This window comes from Malania oleifera, chromosome 2 (genome assembly GCF_029873635.1).
Source record: "Malania oleifera isolate guangnan ecotype guangnan chromosome 2, ASM2987363v1, whole genome shotgun sequence".
Classification (NCBI taxonomy): Eukaryota; Viridiplantae; Streptophyta; class Magnoliopsida; order Santalales; family Ximeniaceae; genus Malania; species Malania oleifera.
The window spans coordinates 144471548-144477831 of record NC_080418.1 but is presented as its reverse complement, the minus strand read 5'-3'; positions in this window follow the sequence as shown (position 1 = coordinate 144477831).

Genomic DNA, 6284 nt, shown 5'->3' with positions numbered 1-6284 from the left:
CATCATCTCTATGATCTCTCTCTCTCTCTCTTTGATTCCCACCGAGAAGTAATTATTGGAAAACAACACTAAAATAAAGAGGGGGCGTGGGGTGAATGAAAATAATGATGTGTTGATCAGCTAGCAGAGAAGAACTGAAGAAGGCAGGAGAAGTAGCACTTAGAGCTTAGAGGGGGCAGGAAGAAAAGGAAGGTCAAGGTCATGCAGCTGTTTTGTCCTATGGGAAGTACCATTGGAGTTGATGAGGGGCAGCAAACACTTGGGGAACACATATGCACATCTCTTCAGCATGTACAAATAAATTCAATAAAAGATTCAGCAAAGTACATATACATATATGTATACATATATATATGCATGGGAATATTATATTAAATACTTAAGAATATATTAAAAGTCTGTGTCTCCACATCACAACTAGTCTGCTTTTGGTCCGTACTTCTGAATGTGTATTTCAGGTCAAGTCCAGATGTCCAAATTGTTAACCCCATGAATCGAAAGACAGCAGTCAGGGAAGCTGCCAAAAAGCCTACACACTGGCACCCCTGGCTAGCTAGGTCAAGGTGTGACACTCATCTCTCTCTCTCTCTCTCACTCTCTCTCTCTCTCTCTCTCTCACACACACACACACACACACACACGCACTCACTGGTTCCTTGATCTTTCACATTGCACCTAGCCAATTATTTCCAAAGGGTTACAACATATGTAAATTCTTATGAACATAGATTTAAATTTGGTCTCTCTCTCTCTCTCTCTCTCTCTCACTGGTCCCTTGATCTTTCACATTGCACCTAGCCAATTATTTCAAAAGGGTTACAACATATGTAAATTCTTATGAACATACATTTAAATTTGGTCTCTCTCTCTCTCTCGCGCACACACACACACACTCACTGGTCCCTTGATCTTTCACATTGCACCTAGCCAATTATTTCAAAAGGGTTACAACATATGTAAATTCTTATGAACATACATTTAAATTTGGTTTTGGTAAAAAAAAAAGTTGGGCACCAAATCCAACTTGGTCAATTCAAGCATTGGTTATGTGGCTGGATTATATTGGTTTCTAATTTCATTTTACATTTATTGCTTTAAAAATGATCTTTATTTTAACTATTAAGTAGTTCAATAAATTTTAAATATTGAATGATACATGCCTGGATCATCTCATTTTACATGAGGCTGGTCTAGATGAGTTAGACGATTTATATATAGGCCTAAGTAAGCATTTATTTTGTGGTGTAAGAATGATGTATTGTTAAGGGAGTTCGATCTATGTCGGTCTAAGTTACACTGTAACAAAACTAAGCAATTTGACAAGTTGTTCATCTCTTTCCCCTAAAGCGAACTTAGGTTAAGGAGTTTCGTAGATATATCCCCTAAGTCAACTTAGGTAAAGAGTTTTGTAGGTATAGGTACTAACATTGCGTTTGGGAGTATGAATTTTAGAGTTTAGATTTGGATTTGAGTTTGGAATTGGTATATTCCCAAGAGGGGGGTGAATTGAAAATTTAAACTTTTTTAAGTCAATTTATATAAATAGTAGTATTTCACAACTTAGGATCTGTCTATGCAATCTCAAATGCACAAATAAACATAATGTGTGGAAATTAAATCATGTGCAGCATTCACAGTCAATTGAAAATAACATACATGTGTAGTAAATAAATTGCAAAAATGAAAAGTGCACACACGGTATGTTATCAGGGTTTGACCAATATTACTTACGTCCACGCCTCAACTCGCAAGCCCGAGAATTACTACTATTACTCACTTAATGGGTTGAACGGCACCGTTTACAACACCATGTCAAATTATCAGGGCTGACATCAACCTTTTCAACCTCTCCTTAAAGAGGAGGAGAAGACCCACCTCAGGCCACGCCTGATTTATGATCGATCAATACAAATTTTGCGTATAATGAAAGGTGTTTCTAATACAAGCATATTTGTACAATATTGTGATCCAAATATGCACTCACATATAATAGGAACATATGCTCAAGTGAGATAATTCTAACAAGATTTCAACTCTCCAAAGATGCATATAAACGTGTGTATAAGTGAGAGTGACTACATTTGATTTAGAAAGAATATAATCAGTACATAATATCAAAGGAACTTTCAATCTCAAGGTAAGAATTTCAACAATAATATTTATCAAATATTATCCACAACTGAGATTTAGGGATCAAGTTTGCTCAAAACTAATTTATTAAATAGTGCAGGCAAGCTTTCGAATCTGGAAATGAAGATGCCAAGACTCAAAAGCTAACAAGAGTTCTTCTCAAATAATATTTATCAATCAAATATATTGAGAAAAATCCTAACTTTACTCTCCAAGAAAAATATCAAGTAATGCAAGACAATGAGAGTAATTAAAAAGTTTCAAAAGCAATATATGTAAGCTTGCACAAGTGAGAATCAAACTCACTTTAACTTGCAATTAGTTTGCAAGAAATGAGCATGAGAAAAATATAACTCTCTGTTTGAAAAGGGTTTAGCAAGAATAAAATAAGAGAGTATTAAAAATTTGGCTTAGAAATATGAAATATAAGCAATATGAGCTCAAGAAAAATCAGAGAGAATTTTTTCTAATATATTGCTAATCCATGTTAATCTCTCCAAATGAATGGGTACATTTAGATATTCAATGAATTATAACCGTTGGGGGACACAAAGGTTATTTTAGAAAAGTTTAATGAAGGTTAATTAAAATTAATCTCGTTTTATCGTAGTTAAAAAATTTCAACCCGAGAGGTTCGGTCAACCATATTTAAGATTCGGTTGACAATATTACTAAGTTCAGTCGACCGTGTCACTTTTGAACTAGAGATTCGGTCGAGCATATCAAGGCGATTTTGAACCCCTTCGTGGGTTTGGTCGACCGAAGAAAATGTTCAATTGACCGTTCATGTGGTTCAGTCGACCGTGGCTAGAATGAACTACAAGTTTGGTTGGTCGAACAATTGGGTGTCAGACACGTGTCAATTCGATCGACCTAAGACGATACGTTCAAATTAAGTTCGATCGGCCGAGCAAAGTCAAAAGTTGACTTCCTGGCCATTCGGTCTACCGAAATGTTTATAGCGCTGAGGGTTCGGTCGACCAAGGTCTCTTGAAAACTTTTCTTCTTCTTTTGATCTTATATAATTTAATCCCTATTTGTATGTATTTGCAATTTTGGCTTAAAGGACATAGTTATGATGTGTCTTATGGTCAATTATGGCCTTGAGAGTTAACCCCAAAAATTCGACGTCGATCGACCGATCCCTAAGGTCAATTTATGGTCTTGAGCATATAAACTCATCTTACATGAGATGCAGTTATTACATACCACAATATTACAGACCAAATAATGAAACAAAATGCATTTACAATTAAAATAAATGTCTTCTTCTTTTACTCTTGACTCTTCATGGAATCAGTCAGGATTATGTTTTTTAAGTCCTTTCTGACTTCCACTTCACTTACATGTGCATGTCTTGAATAATTAACTTGTTCAAGTACTTAAGCACACACATTAATAACATGCGGTTTGTCATTATCAAAACTGGGGATTGGACTCAAAAAGTCAACAAGTGTATTTGAATAAATTTCAATACAATTTTGTATTATATCTTATTCAAATTCAAAACAAATTCAAATTTAAAGTCTCCCCAAACATGGGGTATGTGTTAAAATGTTGAAATATTCCACTCGCATCTTTAGCTTCACTCTTATAGATAGCACATATAACAAAAATACAATATAACTAATTCTTTAAATGTTCTAAACTTATAATTATGACATTTAATTATAGACATTTTAAAAAAAAGTGTGCAATTTCTAAAGAATATCACTTTACTTCCATATGAGTGTTTTATTTTTGTGACTAAAGCTGCACGACAAGATTTGATCGATAGTACTAATTAGATTGGACTAATCGTGACAATTATTGTGTCCCATGATTGTAGGAATAATGCAACCTTTTTTACACCGATGTTACTAATTATACATGTCATAATAAAGAATAAGATAATAATAGTCGATTCATTTTAATCCATCACTTGCCATTTAAACCTTCCCCCAAAAAAAATCATATTTTAGGGATATCATCATTGAATATGATCAAAGGAAACAACCAAATAGTTTTGAGTATAATTAGAGATTCATATTATTTGATAAAATCAACAAGCAAATAATTTTGAAAGAGAATCAAAAGAATGAACTACTTTTATTATGCATCTGTATCCAAATGAGCTTTTCAGTCATGGTTTTAAAAATAGGACCGGTGGCTGAACCGAAAAGGTCATCGGGTCAATCGGATCAATCAGACTGATGGTTGAACAGATGATGTCAGCACGATGTCAATTTTTACATATACCTATATATAAATTCATAATTATGAACAATGAAAAATAGAAGATACATAAGAATTATGTCAATCAAGATCATAGTAACTTTCATCTTCGAAATATTTAAGAATTATTTTTGTTAATTGTTATTTTGTTTTATTTTTTTACTTTTTAAATTTTTAGAAGTTTGATTTACAAAATTACCCTTTAGGTAAATACGTTTTACCATTTTGACATAGAAGTATTTTTAAAAAATAATTTTAAAATTAAAATGATTGAGTTGGATCGACCCAGCAATGAACCCAGGTTGCACTGATTCTGACTAGTTCGCACCAGATCAACTCGTTCTCCACCAAGTCACTTAATTTTTGGTTTTCATCCAACACCAAGACTAGACATGTGCCCAGTTCCGGTCGAACAAGATTGAATCGACCGGTTCAGTCAAATTTTCAAGTTTCAATACAAACCTCAAAGAACAAATTTAAAACAAAAAATAAGAAAAAAAAAAATTAAGACATTAGAAGTTAAATTTGAGTGGGGCCACTGGATTATATGCAGTCAAAGAAGCAAGGCATGCAGTAAGGAGGGTACACATTGGATGGATGGATGGATGGTCTCCATTCTTCACAGTGCTGCCCAAAAGCACTGCAGCAACCATCAAATTCGGCTTTTTAACAATTAAACATACATACATATATATATATATATATATATATATATATATATATAGATATATATATATATATATATATAGATATATACACAGACACACACAAACATTCAACCTCTGTAAAGGTTGATTCATCATCACAGCCTGCCAGTATATAATTATACGTTCCAGAGGCGAGAAGAAAAAGACGTTCAAATGAATGGGTTTCATGCAAAACAGTGCATGAGCATTCATGACTGAAAGACCAGCTTCTAACGATTGTCCTTGGTTGGGGAGTACTTTAGATTTGCGTAGATATTTAGTTTCTTACAAAAAAATTGATACTTCTAAATATTATGTTTTTTTCATGTGTAGGAGATTTGAATTTGTATTGATTTGGATAAATTATAATATGGAATTATATTGACTTTGTTTGAACCTGTAGTGATCTAAAACAAAAATAAAAATAAATAAATAAATAAAATTAATTAATTAAAATTAAAATTAATTTAATTAATTAATTAATTATTAATTAAATTACATAATATAATATTTTATATATATATATATGTAAAGGATCCAGCTCCAGGATCAATTAAATTTTCAATTTCAAAACAGAGAAAGGCCGCCCCCCTGAATTCTCCTGCTGCATCTCCGTCTGTCTTCGTCTCTCTCTCTCGCTCAATTTTTCGACAGATTTGCAGTGGATCATGAAATAGAAGGTATTGTTGGATTCCTAATTCCGCCACCGACATTTCTACTGGAGCAGATTTATCATGGGAGTAGGCACCATTCTTAGGGTAAGACAACTTTTTCCTAATTTCTCAATTTCTTTTTAAATCTACTGTTAAATCGACGATAAGGCACCACCATGTGGTCCTAATCGCGATTATCGTCATTTTGGCGTAAGTAAATTTTCAATTTGAGTTTTCTATGCCCTACTCCAAAGCATGAATGGGATTTGAAAAATTAGGTAAATTGGTTATATTTGAGAGTATAACTATTTATTTGAAATTTATAACCCTATGAAATATTAAAATAGTATTTTATTTAAGACTAATTTAATGAAACTAGAGCTTTTTAACCATGGTCCGGGTGAGCACCGCAGGTATCTGTGTGCGATTCCTGTCGGTGTAGTTCAAGGATTCAGGTAAGGGGAAAAATATATATTAAATCAGAATTTTTATAAATTTAATAGAAAATGAATTATATTATATATACGTGTATATGTTTTGTTATGAGTTTAAAATGCCAACCATTTAAATTATGTTTTTCCGAATTAAGGACTGTTTATTA